General features: G+C 37.4%; 1 pseudogene; it reads left to right on the top strand.

Annotated features, from left to right (window-relative positions):
• The first annotated feature begins 1,615 nt into the window (after window positions 1–1,615).
• LOC122746691 lies at window positions 1,616–2,196 on the top strand (annotated as a pseudogene).
• The last annotated feature ends 14,868 nt before the right edge of the window (window positions 2,197–17,064 follow it).

Raw genomic sequence — 17,064 nt, 5'->3', positions numbered from 1 at the left:
AAGGCATCAATCTAGATGGTATCTGAAGTCCCTTCTAGCTCTAAGTCTTATATATGATCTTATATATCTACAACTCAGCATACTCTTATTTGATAAAAAATATGAGGAGAAAAGAATTTTCTACGTGTTGTATATGTGTAAATATGTATGCTTATGTGTATTGTATATATGTGTGTATACATATATGTGTATATATACACATGCCTCCTCCCCCATAGACACACACCATCATATTAGATTATTTTTTCCATTATGTCTATGTTACATTGATAATGTGCCATGTCTACAGCAAGCTCCAAGAATTTATTACTGCTTCTATGTCATCATGAAAGTGTGTTTACATTCTGTTTTTTTAATATGACTGAAAAGCGTGGGGCTGCCCTACATTTGGATCAGTAGGAAAACAAAAATCCCTAAAATGGACAAAACTAATAAAATGTTTTATCTTACTCAAGTATATTGCAAAATTGGAAGTAGTTATGAGATAGTCAATGTCTGTTCTCTACCTTCCCCCCTTTTTTTGCTAAATATAAAAGAAAGCATGTTTTCTGGAAAATGCATAGGGGGGATATGTAATGGAGCATTTTGATTAGAAAAAGTATTTGGGAGCAACTGTAGGACAAAGAAAAATGAAGCCTTAAATCCTTCTTCTAGATAATATTAGATTATCAGGATAAAGGAAATATAATGCAAAGAAAGGGAGTCAGACTATTGCTATTGAGAAACAGAATGTTCTTTTCATAGAGCTCATCTTCAGTGATCCTATTTTTGAAAAGAGAGTTTCATAGGATTTTAAAATGAAAGTCATAAAAGCCTAGCCATGAATTGTGTGGATTCCTCCCATTTGCTGAATAAAAGTCTGAGCGTAAAACTGATAGTTATAATACATCAATGGCATAGGATAGTGAGATAAAGCCACAGAGTTAGTGACAAGAAAGGAAATAAAAGAAAAATAGCTAATATTAAAAATTATTTTTAGGATAAAACCAAGTGTCACAATATCTTCTTTACCTTGTCTCCCAGAGGTTTAAGAGTGACACAGTGAATGGCCTTTTGGCTCACTCTATGTAAAAGGTTGATCTGGTCTTGGCCAATTTAACTCAATTCAACATACATTTACTAAGTAAATATTATGTGAAGACCACTCTTCTAGCTGATTGAGAAAATTAAATAAGACATGATCTCTGTCATGAAGCTTAAAGTCTAATAAGAATCAACAAACTCTTCAATTTCCCAAGTTGACCAGCTAGTTCCAGACTTGCGGGTCAAAATATCTTGTTCCAAATAATAGAAATTTTGTTGACTCAAGATTTTTCTTCATCTTCCATCATTGCCATTATCATCATCACCAGCACTAACTCCAGAAAAAATGTCAGGAAAATACCCAAAAGCCGATGGTGCTATAACAGATACTATGCCAAGAAGAACCATAGTCAGTTCCGCTATAATGCTTGTTTTGAAAATGTGAATTTGTTCCAACAGAATTGATATATTAGAGGATGATTTGAGAATAAAAATCATATAGGTATAGGTATAAGTGTATGTGCATATGTGTATATGTGTATACATGTATATATATGCAGATATACATATCTACACACATATACATACATACATGTATACATATGTGTGTGACTATATCCAAGACAAGTTCAACCTCACAGGGCTCAATGAACAGGTGCCTATTATAGGAAGGCACTAGACATGATCCTCAACTTGGAACCTGATAAGGACTTCGAGGACAACCCCAGCCAGAGTGACCTGATTGGGCAGGCAGCAGAGATGCTGGATGGACTTATTCCTGCTCATTACATCCTCACAAACTGTGGCATTGCCCAGATGTTGGAAAAATGCCAGTAGGGAGACTTTGGCTATTATCCCCATATATATTGTGAAAAGCAGTCCATGTTACCCATTGGACTGTCAGACATACCAGGTGAGGTCATGATGAGGATATACTCCCCCAAGTGCATGGATGTTTATACCCCCAAGTTGTCCAGGCACCACCACACAGATGGTGCTTACTTTGGCACTGGCTTTCCCCACATGTTCTTCATGAATCCTGAGTACAGGCCCAAATGGACTGCTGAACAATTTGTGCCCAGGCTGTATGGGTTCAATATCCACCCTATGGCCTGTCAACTGCAGCTTCAGGCAGCTGGTAACTTCAAGAGCCCTGTCAAGATCATCCACTGACTTGTCTCTTCCTCTCCCCTGCAACACCTCAAGCTGTGAAAGATACCATTCTTCTTCCTCCTGCACCTCCCCCTACCGGTCCTTCCCCCGCTCCCTCCAGTACACACACCTTTCCAGAAACCCTAATGGTTTTCAGTTTAAATTAAGAAGTCATTATTATGGTGGTGTGGGGTAGGAGTATGAAATAAAGTGGAGGAAAAGGGGAAAAAAAAGGCAGAGGCCTAACAGTAGCCTGAGGCCATGAACTCTGTCACTATTAGTGGTGCAGTGGATAGAATACTGGGCCTGGAATCAGAAAGAGTCATTTTTGTGAGTTTAAATTTGGCCTCAGATCCTTACTAGCTGTATGAACCTGAGCAAGTCACTTAACCTAGTTTGCTTGTTTCTCACCTGTAAAATGATCTGGAGAAGGAAATGGCAAACCACTCTAGTATCTTTGCCAAGTAAAACCCAAATGGGGTCATGAAGAGTTAGACACAGCTGAACAACAATAACAAAATCTATGTATTTTTAACCACCTAGCATGCTTAAAATAGGACCACCATTTTTATTAGATTCTTATCTGTTTTTTACTTGTCACTGATGAAGTTCTTGAATATTATAACCCATACTTCATTTCCCCCCATAAGCCCTTTGGCTATTGCAAGACTTTTCATAGTAGGATAACTATATAAATGACCATTTCTAACTTCTTGGATTTTGTCTAATAAAATAAAATCGACACAGCCTTCAAAACAAGGAATTGGTCAACTCCGTGAAAAGGACAATCAAAGCATTTGGATGGGATGGACAGTTACTCAGTCAAATAACCAAACAGGTGTTCTTTTGGTTACTGTTTGTCCACAGGCCTCTAACACTTTTAGTTCTAAATTTGACACATACTGACTATAATTCTGGGCAAGTGACTTAATCTCTCACTGCTCCAGGTGACCCTAAGATTCTAAGTTACAAAGAAGGTTCCAGCCTGCATTAGTAAAGGGAGCTTCTTCATCTGAGATTTTCCTATGAAATTTCCGGTGGAATCATAGGCCCAATCTCTATCCTTATACCTATGTTAAAGACATAGCATAAGAGAAGTTTGCTTTTTTTTTATCCCAAATCATCATGAAGTCAGACTTTTGATTTAACCATTTTTGATGGAAATTTTTCTAAAATGAATAAAAATCTTATTCCTTTTAAACAGAACATATTGAACATAATTTAATCTTTTCTTATTGGCTCTTAGCCATCATTCTTGGGAACAGCTCCTCTGTAGATGCAGCCTGGTAACTGCTCCTTCACATATTACAACCACAGCAACCAAAGACGCAGGAAAAAAAGGAGTTTTTGCCACCAAAGTCCTTGGCACTGTCACATGTTTCAACTTCAGAAACTGATATTTCATTATTGAAAATTATATCAAAGAGTAGGCATTAACATTTGCTTTGCCTTAAACCTTAAGAACCTTGAGACTTTTCCATGGGATCTGAAGCTGAAACCTCCCATATGTATTGTCTCCCCCATTAGAATATGAGCTCCTTGATAGCAGGGACTTTCTTAGTTTTTCCTATTAGTATCCCTATCTCTTAGTACAGTGCTTTGCACATAGCAATTGTTTCATACAACAATAATTATGAAGATAGTTAACATAATAGTTATAAAAGTGACTGTAGGGGCAGCTAGGTGACTCAGTTGATAAAACACTGGCCCTGGATTCAGGAGGACCTGAGTTCAAATCCGGACTCAGACACTTGACACTTACTAGCTGTGTGACCCTGGGAAAGTCACTTAGCCCCAATTGCCTCACTTAAAAAAAAGTGACTGTAATACAGTAGAAGAATGAGACCATAAGAGATGTGAATTTGAATCCCATGTCCAACACTTTCTTAGCTAGATGAATGTAGGTAAATCACTTAACTTCTTCAAAGATGAGTTTTCTCCTCTGTAAAATAGATAGAGTACTTGCTACCTACTTCATAAGATTGATGTGTGGAGCAAATGAGATAATTAGGATGTGGTTTTCAACATTCCAAACTGAACTCATCATTTCCACCTCAGCACCACAACCAAAATCCTCCTGGCATCCTTCATTCTCTTAATGGTACATCTTTTGTCCAGGTCACTTTATATTCCTTCCTCAAATCAGATGCTAAAACCTATAGAGTCTGTGTTGGCAATGCCTCTTATCCATGCTCACTTTTCCATTTTAACAGACTCCACCTGAGTCAAGCCCCTCTGTACTTTTCTCCTGGACTGCTTCAGTGACCTCCTAATTGATCTCCATTCTTCTAACTCACCCTTCCTCTAATTCATCCTATATGATGATGATACTCTTCCTAACAGAGAATTCCAATCCAGTTTATTCTTTTTTCTCAGTAACTGTAAATAGCTCCCAATGGCCAATTGAATACAGGGTACTCAGCCTTTAAAAAAACCCTTCTGTATTATTGTGCTTTGTGAATTTGATGTTACAAGACTTCTTAGAAGGAGGTGTGGGGAAGAAAACTATCTATTCAATCAATATTTTAATTTCCTCTCAGGACCCATTCCATTGCATCCACTATCCTGTCTTACATTCAGCAGCATCAGCTTTTCACAAAGCCAGGGAAATGTGAGAATAGCTTTGGTTAATGGGTCTCCTGGAAAGTGAGCTCTTTCCAGGAGGAGCAGAGTATCTTACTCAATCCTAAATCAGCATTTCCTTCAGCTTAACAGCCTCTATAGATGTTTTATCAATTGGCTTCTCAACCTTCCTGGTCCCACAAAGGCCCTGCTTAGGAAATTCTAGCTCTTTCAGTGCTTTCCCAAGCCTGAGATGAATTATTATTATCATTACTACTATGACAATATTTACTCACATTTACATTTTCAAGTGGTTATAAAATGTTTGCATGCAATATTTCACTTAATTCTCACAAGAACCTTGTGACTTAAGAAGTCTGAGTGTTATTAACCCCATTATACTGATGAGGATTGTGTCACTTAATAAACTACGGTGGTTTCCTATTGCTTGCAGGATCAAATACAAAATGCTCTGTTTGGCATTTAAAGGCCTTCATCACCTACCTCTACTCCATATTCTTTGATCTAGTGACACTGACCTCCTGGCTGTTTCATGAACAAGACACTCCATCTCTCAGCTCGATGCATTATCCTTGGCTGTCCTCCATACCTAGAAATGCTCTTTCTCCTCCACTTGTACTGTTGACCTTCCTGGGTTCCTTTACATTCCTCAAAATGCTATCTTCTATAAGAAGTCTTCCAATGTAATCCAATCTAGTTAACATTTATTAAGCACTACTTTGTGCCAGCACTGTGCACATTAGTGATACAATTAATTAAAAAAAAGACAGTCCTTGTCTTAAAAAAAAACCTTACAATCTAAAAGGAGAGAGAATACACAAAAGGAGGCAAAATAAAAGGTGGAGGGGGTAGAAGGGAGTACCCAGTATGGGGGCATCTTGTCCCATGGATCTGAAATCAAGGCAGAGTGGAGTAAGCTGAGTCTAGTTTCTGCCTTCTAGAAAGGAAAGCCAGTGTCTTCCCTCTGTTAATTATTTCCTATTTATCCTGTATATAGCTTGGCATGTCCATATCTATATCTACATCTACATCTACATCTACATCTACATCTACATCTACATCTATATCTATATCTATATCTATATCTATATCTATATCTATATCTATATCTATATCTATATCTATATCTATATCTATATCTATATCTATATCTATATCTATATCTATATCTATATCTATATCTATATCTATATCTATATCTATATCTATATCTATATCTATATCTATATCTATATCTACATCTACATCTACATCTATATCTACATCTACATCTACATCTACATCTACATCTACATCTACATCTACATCTACATCTATATCTATATCTATATCTACATCTACATCTACATCTACATCTACATCTACATCTACATCTACATCTATATCTATATCTATATCTACATCTACATCTACATCTACATCTATCTATAGATAGATATCTATATCTATAACTATATATATATATATATATCTAGATACATATATGTGTGTGTATTTATTTTCATCTTGTCTCTTTTTTTTGTTTTGTTTTGTTGTGGTTTTTTTGTAGGGCTATGAAGGTTAAGTGACTTGCCCAAGGTCACACAGCTAGTAAGTGTCAAATGTCTGAGGCTGGATTTGAACTCAGGTCCTCCTGAATCCAGGGCCAGTGCTTTATCCACTGTGCAACCTAGGTGCCCCCATCTTGTCTCTCTTAAAATCATGAAGCTTCCAGCACAGATGACTTTTCTATGTATTTGGTCCCCATAAATCCTGACATTTGTTGAACATATATCTTTCTGTTTGATGCCTTGTTTGATGTTGAGATACTCCAAAGACTATTAAATACTTACCTTGGTGGTCACAGCTGTCATGGAATGGTGTGCATATTAACACGCTCAAGGAATCTCTTATTTTGAAAGAGAGGCTTTAAAACTGCAATTTGCTTTCCTAAGTGAAATACCTTGTGATCAGCCAGTAGACACAATAAAATCTTATGTATTAAATACCTCTCAATCAACTGTGTGACTCTGAAGATAAGGTTTCCTGTAGAAAACGATCTAAAAAGTCAGCTCTCTCTCTCTCCTCCTGTTTTCATTAACTATGCAATGTGGACAAAACCATTCAAAAAGATTTCATAGAAATTATAACGTCCCTATAAGTCAGGAAATCTTAATATTTCCTTCATCACTATATTTGTTAGCCCCTGTCTATGACCTTTCATCTTCCTTGAGAATTTTTTCTTATTTGAAATAGCATCAAAATCAATTTTGAGACTTTTAAAAATTGTATTGTTCCCAACACAGTTTTCTTCTCCATGTATTTGATCACCTCAATCAACTCTTCCCAGTTTCTTCTTTCTTAATTTCCACTGCCATTTTCTCACACAAAACATTGACTGCTGAGTTGGTGGAGTCCAGATGAGTTGGTTCTATTGTTCCTGTTGATGAGAATATTGTGACCTTGGTCAAGTGACAACATTTCTGTGCCTGAGTTTCCTTTTACTGTCCCTTCCAGGGCTAAATCTGTTATCTGTGAATGAATAGATCATTATATCTGCTGCATTTTGTGTCTGTTTGTTGTTTTCTTTCTATTTTTATTTACAAATACCCTTGGGATGACTTGATCTCACAATAAACTTTTCTTGCAGCTTCATTTTGTCCATAATTGCTTTTTTTCCCTGAAAATATTGCTCAAATTCTTCTATTATCCTTTGTAATATTTTGCAAGTGATCTTTTATTCCAAGCCACCTTTGCTCTTAGAGCCACCATGTTTCTCAACTTGGCAAGGACATCAGATGTCTCTTGCCTGCAGTAGTTTAGGGACTCCTTTGACCTTCTCATTATGGCATTTTTTTTGTGTGTTGACAGGATCTGTGATGTCTTCTAAGTAAGTAGTTCTCAGGAAAGGATTTCTCTTATAAAGCAGACTAGTTTACTCTACCATTTATAATCATAAACTTGTCTGGGGCACTGATAGTTTAGGGAACTTGTCCAGGGATACACAGTCAATATGTATCAGAAGTTAGACTTGAACATAAGTCTCTCAGACTCTAAGGCCAGCTCTCTATCCGCTATGCATTCAGCTTCTCATACACTGGATAAACTCTTAGAAATTGTGCAAATCAAAATCAACAACTTCACTCTTTTCCATTTCTTATTTTTTTAAAAGTCAATAACATGTTTACATAGGTCATGTCAGTGCTGACTTTAGGATCATAGGTTTTGAAAGATGACAAAGACCTCAGCACCCATATAATCCAGCCTTATGCAAAAGGAAATCCCACTAGAACATGCCTAACAATGCTCATCCAGCCTCTGATTGAAGACCTCCAAGGAGCGGGAACGCTCCACTTTGGAACAGCTCTAATTGTTAGGAAATGTTTCCTAACATTGAACCTCAGTTGACCTTTTTACCACTTGCACTCCATTACTCCTAGTTCTGCTTTGTGGGGCTAAAGAGAACACTCTTCCACTTGACTGAACTTTAAATAATGATCATGGGCCCCTAGAATCTTTCCTTCTCCAGATTAAGTATTGTTCTTGCCTTCAATCAAACTTCCTATGATTTGGTGTACTGGTAGACTGGTAATTATTGGAAAGGGACAGTCAATTATGGAGACCTTGCCTTCCTTTCCCCCTTTTTCTCAAGTCCTGGAGGTGCTTTGCCCACAGTGGGGCTTTAAGTATAAAAGGCTTAACCTGGAGGGGAAAAGTATATCAAAAGAAACCTTATGAGCTTTCACTGCCTGAGGGAAAATGTCAAATCTAATGGTTGCCAGAGTGTGGAGCTTTTTTAGAGAACACTAAGTTGGTTGATTAATGTTAGACTCCTTCTGGGCCTTTACTGCCTATAGGATTTGCTTCTGGGATCTTCTTGCCTGGTGATTGTGGAGATAGAAGTAATTTTCATACTTAAAAGCAACAATATTTGAACTGCATTCTTTTGTTTGTTTGTTTGTTTTGCAGGGCAATGAGGGTTAAGTGACTTGCCCAGGGTCACACAACTAGTAAGTATCAAGTGTCTGAGGCTTAATTTGAACTCAGGTCCTCCTGAATCCAGGGCCAGTGATTTATCCACTGTGTCACCTAGTTGCCCCCTCTGCCACCTAGCTGCCCCTGAACTTCATTCTTTTAAAGTGTTTTTTAAAATTTCTAATTACTAAAGTGAATTTTAATTGAATTTTGTGGTCCATGAGTGCCTATTGAATTTTAAAACTTCAAACCTGAATGAATTAGACAGCCTAATTTAGGCTTGGCCTTATAATGTATGGAAGGTCTTCACCATCTTATTTTCTCTTCTCTGGACACATTCTAGTTTGTGAATGTGCTTTTAAACTGGAACTGAACTGAACAGAATACTCTAGGTGAGGTCCAATGAGGGCAGAGTACAGTGGGTTTATTACTTCCTAATTCCTGAAAGCTATGCTTCTTTTAATGTCTCTCTTATTATATCATTTGGAGCATCCATTCCCTGTGAGTGCTTTTTATTCTGCCATTTCCAGGGCAAAGATAATTCCCTTTGATGGAGAAAGCAGATGCAAACTAAGAATTAACCAGCTCTGCTTTCTCTCTGGTGTCAGTTATCATTGTTTCATCACCCCAAGGATGTATCTTCTTTTTTCTCCCAATATAGAAAAGAAACCTTTTCTTTGGCCCTTAGCTGTTCATGCCAGCCTCAGCTCATTTTTAGCACTCCTGAAACTATTTTTATAAGACAATAGTATGCCCCTATATTCATCTACTGTTACTTGGACTTACTTCCATTTTTAAAAGAAATTTCTCTTAAAAATGTAAATTGACTTAGTGAATTCACTGTGCATCCATTTTGTTCTCTTAAGATAACTCCTAATTTTCCTTCTCATTGGAATTGTTTCCTCTGTGTCTTAAGAATTTCATTCTGGGGGCAGCTAGGTGGCACAGTGGATAAAGTACTGGCCCTGGATTCAGGAGGACCTGAGTTCAAATCTGACCTAGGACACTTGATACTTACTAGCTATGTGACCCTGGGCAAGTGACTTAACCCTCATTGCCCTGCAAAACCCCCCCAAAACTGTGAGGGCAAACATTTGATATATGGAGCATTATTTGGGTGACCTACCTTAATATTGGGGTCCTGGAAATATGAGGGAACTTTTAGGTTCACCCTCCCCTCTGAACTGATTTTTTTTAGATATTTCTCCCAGGCCAATAAGAAAGGAGCCTCTAAGCTTTAGTTCACAAAGGGATCAGATTTTATTACTTGGGAATTAATTAAACAACAAAGGTGAAACTAATAAAAATCAAAGATAAGGAAATAGGAAAATAGAAATACAGAGAAATGCTCTTAACTCTAAACTTAACCTATGTGATCCTCAGACCATTTCCAATTAAGCTACTTCAAAGGAATTTAGGGTTTTCTGTAATTAACTTACCAAACCTGAAAGTCTACAGTTGCTCTCACTGCCAGAACAGCAGCCACCAGAGACAGAGCGAACAGGCACCACCACCACAAGGGCCAAGCACGAAAAAAGACCGAGTCCCGGAAGACGCCTAGTGTTCCGGAAACAGCCTAGCATTCAGGAAGCAGCCTCCACCTCCCTTCAGGGAGCGTTCAATATTTCCTTCCCCAAAAGGGGAGGTCCTTCAAAAGCTGCCTATGGAGAGTTCTCTAATTTTTGCCACAAAACAATAAAAACCAAGAATTTCATTCTTAGGCATCTCATATCCTTCTCAGGCTTACTTCCACTGTACAATTTTAATCCATGGAATCCTGATATATTTCCTCCGAATCTTTTGAAATATATTTTCCTTGAATCTGAGTCTATATCAGATCATGCTGAATTTCTTCTTATCTATCATAAATTGTAGAAGGGAGTGACTTCCCACCAGAGTTCCTATCATTTCTACCCTAGTTATCAATTCTTCCTCATTAGTGGAAATCAGATTCAGAGTGTCATCATCGACAAGCATTTTTAAAGTTATGTTCTGGAAACTCAAAGAAAGATACAAATAGTCTCTGCCCTAAGGGAGCTCACATACTCTCCTTGGTTGATTACTCAACTTTTTAAAGGTTGAAGTTATCTAAAAACAAGTTGAGTTCAAATTTCTTCTCTTCTCTTTCTTTCTCTTTCCTTTCTTTTCTTTTCTCCTTTCCTCTCACTACTTCTTTCCCCTTTTCTCTTTTCTTCAAGACCAGGTCTTCTTTTCTCCTCCCAGGCTTGACGTACAGTGGCCCCTCACAAACCTGATTCCACTGACCCCTGAGCTTCCTCAGGCAGCTTAGTAACTCCTCATTCCATGGAGCTCACCATTTTGACTGTAGACTGAGTGTTGACACCTGGTGCACTTTATCCTTATTGCCCCACAAACTCCCAAAGTACCCACTAGCATCAACCCCACCCTATTGTTATAAGAATTTAAAATTTTTTCTCTTGTTTTATTTTATTATGCTATCCCTCCTGGAACATTTGAATAATTGAAGCCCATCTCCTATTAATACTAACCTCACCTGACTAAAAACCTGACTTCTATAATGATAATATTAAGGGAAGACTTGTTGACATTCCTCAGATAAGCAGCCAAAGGGGAAATTTGAGCTTCCTAGGAGATTTTGCTAACTGTTTGTGAAGGGATTCATCTAGCTCTAAGCCTTTGGTTATTTTGTGACATGTATATCTCCTCCTTTTAATCAGCCCATTGTAAATCTTCTATATATATAGTTTAATCTGTAACCTGAGTTATATTACCTAGAAAGTCTGTTTAATTAGATCTGTTTCTTTAGGGGGCATATGAGATTATAATTCTGTTTAACTATGTTAAACTTTTATGGTCTAAGAGTATGTAAGAGATTGCCATATGTGAAAAATTATTTCTCTCTTTAATGTATTTTATCTATAAAAGCCTTAGTTAGACTCCTAATGTTTGTTCAGGGTTATTTTTCTATTTACTGAGTCTATCCTTAACCAGAATAAAACATAGGGTTTGTCTCTTTTTTTTCTGCATTGGTTTTAGGTTTATTTAGCAATAGTAACCTACTATGTGAATTCAGTGGGAGATATTTCTCCCTTAATACCACGGATAGAGATTTTGCTCTTGTCTAGCTCCCACTACATTTTATAGGTTCTTAGTCATTTAGCTAAACCACTATATCCATCAGACTAGCCTAGTTATCAGTTCAGTCATTATACTCCACTCTAATTTTTTCCAGTATGGGCACCCAAACACTATGTAAACATTAAGTTCAGGTCTGTAGCCTGAAAAGATCATAAAAAAGACAAAAGGTCCTACATGTACAAAATATTTACAGTAGCTCTTTTCGTGGTGGTAAAGAATTAGAAATTGAGGGAAGGCCCATCAATTGGGAAATGGCTGAACAAGTTGTGCTATATGAATGTAATGGGATACTATTGTGCTGTAAGAAATGATGAGCAGGTAGATTTCAGAGAAACCTGGAAAGACATATATGAACTGATGCTGAATAAAGTAATTAGAATGACAAAAACATTGTGCACAGTAATAGCAACATTGTGCAATGAACAGCTATGATTTACTTTAACTCTTCTCAGAAATACAATGATCCAAGACAATTCCAAAAGATTCATGATGGAAAATGCTAGCCACATCCAGAGAAAGAACTGATGGAGTCTGCAAATCAATGCATGCTATTTTCACTTTCTTGGTTTCTTTTTCCTCATGGTTTTCCCCTTTTGTTCTGATTTTTCTTTCACAACATGACTAATGTGGAAATATTTTTAACATGGTTGCACATGCATATTGGATTTCTTGTTGTCTTGGGGATGGAGGAGGAGAAGTAGGAAAGGAAGGAAAATATGGAATTCAAAATCTTGGAAACATTCTTTACATGTATTGGAAAAATAAAATACTATTTATATAAAAAACAAAACATTAAGTTCAAACTAAATAAAGGTCCAAACCTTAAGAGCTGGAGGAGATCTTAGAGGTAATTTAGTCCAAATTTCATTTTACAAATGAGGAAACTGAATCTTAGAGAAGTTGTCCAAGGTTACAAGATAATAAATGGCAATACAAAAATTCAAATATGAGCTTCTTTGACTTAAAATCCAACATGTTTTCTACTGTATCATTCTAACTTAGACCACCGGTACCTTCTGAATCATGCCAATATGGAACTATGAACAATGAACATTCAATTCATCAAGCATTTATTTAACACCTTCTATGTGCCAGGTACCAGGAATACAAAGACAAAATCAAAGTTCTCTTACCTGAAGGAGCTTCCATTCTACTAGGGGGAAACAGCAAGATCCCAAGATAAATAAAGATATGTAGTGTGATGATTAAAATCTAATATGTATGTCCTTACCTTCCCCCACAGTGTGTTGGGGGTGGGGAAACTAGCTAGGAATTACTTATAAATTAGGAGCTTCAGCAACAGTTTAGGCTTTTAAGCATTTATTAAAGTATATTAGTATAAAGCATATCAGATTCTCTGAAAGAATAGAAAAAACCCTATCTCTGATCTACCCCTGGAGAAAGAGAAAAACAGCTCCTTCACCTAACTGCCCATGCTTCCAAAAGGGCAGAATCCCATTCAGTTTCCCTAGAAGCCCCCTGTCAAACAGGAAGAAGGGAAGTTCCCACACACAACTCCAAGCTAATTGGCTGGTCTCATTCAAGTCCATTGATTGACATAACATAAAGGCAGTCTATGAATAGAGGCAACTTCCAGGACACCAATCTGACCTTTGAAATATCAAAAAGGTCACTTTATGCTTTCTCTGTTCTCACACTCCCCCCTGTGCTTCATGAAGAAACATCGTTTCCTTACATGAAGCAATAACATTACAGATACTTATGACTAACAAAGTAAAGGGAATGAAAAGAGAGAAAAGAAATTGAGTGACTCATTGACAAAAGCTAAAGGGGGCACTCCCCTTTAGTGAGTGGAAATTACAAACAAAGAAAAACTAAAGGGGGCACTCCCCTTTAGCAAGTGGACATTATAAATAGTGTATGCAATGGGGGAAAAGAAAAACAGGAAAATGTCCATTTAAGTCTTTGAAAGTCTTATCTCAGATGGTTCTTGTGATGTACTCTGGGTCAAGTTGTGGGGTGAAAGTCTTTCAGGTGTGGATGCTGATGATTAACTAACAAGTCTCAGCTGTAGAGTTTTGGGTGTGATTGTAAAGTCTCTCAGGTGTTTCAGATATTGTAATCAACTGGAAAGTTTCCTACAAAATTGATCTTAACACAATTCTAAATAGCCTTGCCAATGACCAAATTAAACAATGAGAGTTCTCAAAATTATGTCTAAGGAAATTCAGAATCTTTTTGAGATTTTACAATTATTGTTCATATTGTACATATAATGAAAACAAAATTGAAATATTCTCTAAAACGTAATATTACTACACTGCCCCCTGTGGAGAATAAAATGAGAAGACAATTGTGATATTTATTAATTTAGAAAATAATTTTTATCTTTGTTTCATCACTTTTTGCATCATCTGCCTAATTATCCTCATGCAATTATGAGAAATTAAAGGAACTAATATAACTGATAACAGATGTCAAGGCCAAATCCAACATTGTATTTATCATGACACCTGAGATAATTGTGGGGTTACCATAAAGGACAGAGAAATATTAAGTTTTATAGAATGTTTCAATTTTTGTTTTTATTATATGTTTCATGTGTAATAACTGGACAATAATTGTAATAGCTCTAAAAGATTCTGAATTTCCTTAGACATATTTTTGAGAGTAGAAGGTAAATACAAAGCAATTTGAGGGAGGGATCAGAGGACATCAAAAAAGTGGGGGGATCATGAAAGGCTTCAGGTGGGAAGTGGCACCTGAACTATGCTTTGAAGGAAACTAGTTTCTAAAAAGCAATGATGAAGAGAGTTATTCTCAGAATGAGGGGCAGCCTGCAGAAAGGAAAGCATGAAGGATATGGAATGGGACCTCTGAAGAATAGCATTTGTGCCAATTTGTCTGAACATGGAGTGTGAGAAGAGAAGTAATAAGAATTCAGTCTGCAAAGACAGGTTAGAGCCAGATTATAAAGTGCTCTAAGCAGGGGTATGTTGGTAAATGTGTAATAGTAAAAAGTGATACCCAACATACTTTCAAGTTTAATGTGAATTATTAACAGATAAACAGGTCACATGGAGTCAGGAAGACTCATCTTCCTGAGTTCAAATCTGGCCTCAGACACTATGTCACTCTGGGCAAGTCACTTAACTATGTTTGCCTCATTTTCTCATCTGTAAAGTGAGCTGAAGGAGGAAATGGCAAAACCACTCCAGTATATTTGCCAAGAAAACCTTAAATGGGGTCATGAAGAGTTGGACATGACTGAAAAAAACTTAACAACAAGCATTATTAACATTTTCTCCATCACTTTCTTAAGTCTAAGCAAAACAATAAATTAAGTCCTGGTTTGTAGGGTTTGTGGATTTCTGAGGTGAAAACACACATACTAAAAATTCAACAATGGCTCTCAGAGCCTTCTCAGGCTGCCTCCAGCATACCCTGGGCTTTAAGTATCAGTTTGTATAGTAGCAAGGAGTCACCAAAGTTACTTAAGCAATGGAGTTATGTAGTCAAACTTGTACTTTAGGAATTTTAATTTGATAGGTGTGGCAGAACATATACATAACCCATGCTTTTGGGGGAAGCTGAGGCTGGCAGATAGCTTGAGCTTAGGAGTTATGATCTAAGGCCAATCAGATGTGTAGACTAAATTATCACAAATATGGTTTGTACCCCAATAACGGAGGGTGCCTAGGAATGTGTGAAGCAGCCCAGATTGGAAAAATGTAGCAGGTCAAAGCTTCCATGCCAATCAGTATCCACATCAGGTCAGTGAGTGGCTGTTACTTTTCCTGTTTACAAAACATAAGGAGATTCCTCCTTTTAAAACAATATAGCAATTTTACAGCTATGTGAACAATGCATTGGAGTAGGGGAAAAGACTGGATGCAGGGAATCTAATTAGGAGGCTATTGTAATAGTCTAGGTGAGAGGTATTAAAGGCCTGGAATAGTGTGGCTATGAGTGTTAAAAGAATGGAACAGGCTCACTCTTAAGTCTACCTGTAGAGGTAGATTTGACAGGACCTGGCAATTGATTAAATACATAGTGTGAAGGAAAAGGGATAGTGGAGTATAGGAACAGGTTTTGTCTGGAACAGTTTATTTGAATTGTGTCACCTGACTGGGCTTCCCTGAAATTCCTGATCCAAAGGTTGGATGCCTCCAAAGGGTCATTGGGACACCTGTCACTAACAGTGGCCTGAGAAGGCCAGCATATGCTTTTATTGCCTCTGGAATATTAGTGGATTTAAAAATGGAACACTTAGGCTGGGGCAAAACTGCTACAGCCGGAGGTGCCAATGAAACTAGTGCTGTGGCATATGTGGTCACTGCTGTGCTACAAACAGGGCAGCCATCCCCTGCAGTTCCTGCAGCTGTCTAACCAGCCTCAGATAACCTCCATCAGAGTGGCCAGGGTAAGGGGAAGCTGGACAGTTTCCCTAATGCTAGCACTTCTTTGAGGGGCCCATGACCTCTGAGTTGATCTGCACCTCTCTTTGACAGTGACACAACCTAGTGAAAACAAGATTGCTCAGAAGGTGATATCAAGCATTCAGACATTGTCAACTTGGTGTCTTTGTCAAATCCCTTTGATATTCACAGGGTCACAGAACCAGAGGTGAAAGGGACCTCAGAGACCCTCTAATCCAACTCTCTCATATGACAGATGAGGAAAGTATTAAATGACACAAATGTGTAAAGTGCTCAGCACAATGCTTGGCATATAGTAGCTGCTTAATAAATTCTTCCTTCCTTCCTTCCTTCCTTCATCTCTTTCTTCTCTCCATACATAACACTGAATTAAGTCAGTGTAGAAAATACAAAGATAAATATTATGTGGTTCCCACATTAAAAAAAAATTTACAATCTACTGAAATACACAAAATGGCTGTTTTTTAAAAATGTTTTTTGTTCCATAGTTGTATTTACATGAGTTCCCTACACTAATATTTCATTGGTGTAGGAATTTCATTGGTGTTCCTCCCAAGTGAGGAAATTCTCTCTACCATTGAAGTTTGGTACTTTATTTGAAACTTATAGTCTGAGAGCCACTGAGGACCTGGGCATTGAGTAACTTTCTGTGGTCACACACAGACTCAGTATGTGTGAGAGGCAAGACTTGAACCCAGGTGTCCTTCATTCCAAGGACAGCTCTATCCAGCATGCCTGGCTCCCACTCTTAAAAATAAAAGAAAAATCATTATAATACAAAATGGAAAGAGGGGGAACAAAATACTCTGAGATTGGGGTTGAAGATTCTTTC

The sequence above is a fragment of the Dromiciops gliroides genome, chromosome 1, assembly GCF_019393635.1.
Source record: "Dromiciops gliroides isolate mDroGli1 chromosome 1, mDroGli1.pri, whole genome shotgun sequence".
In the NCBI taxonomy this organism is placed as follows: domain Eukaryota; kingdom Metazoa; phylum Chordata; class Mammalia; order Microbiotheria; family Microbiotheriidae; genus Dromiciops; species Dromiciops gliroides.
The sequence above is the reverse complement of the archived record's forward strand: the minus strand, read 5'-3'. Positions and strand labels throughout refer to the sequence as shown.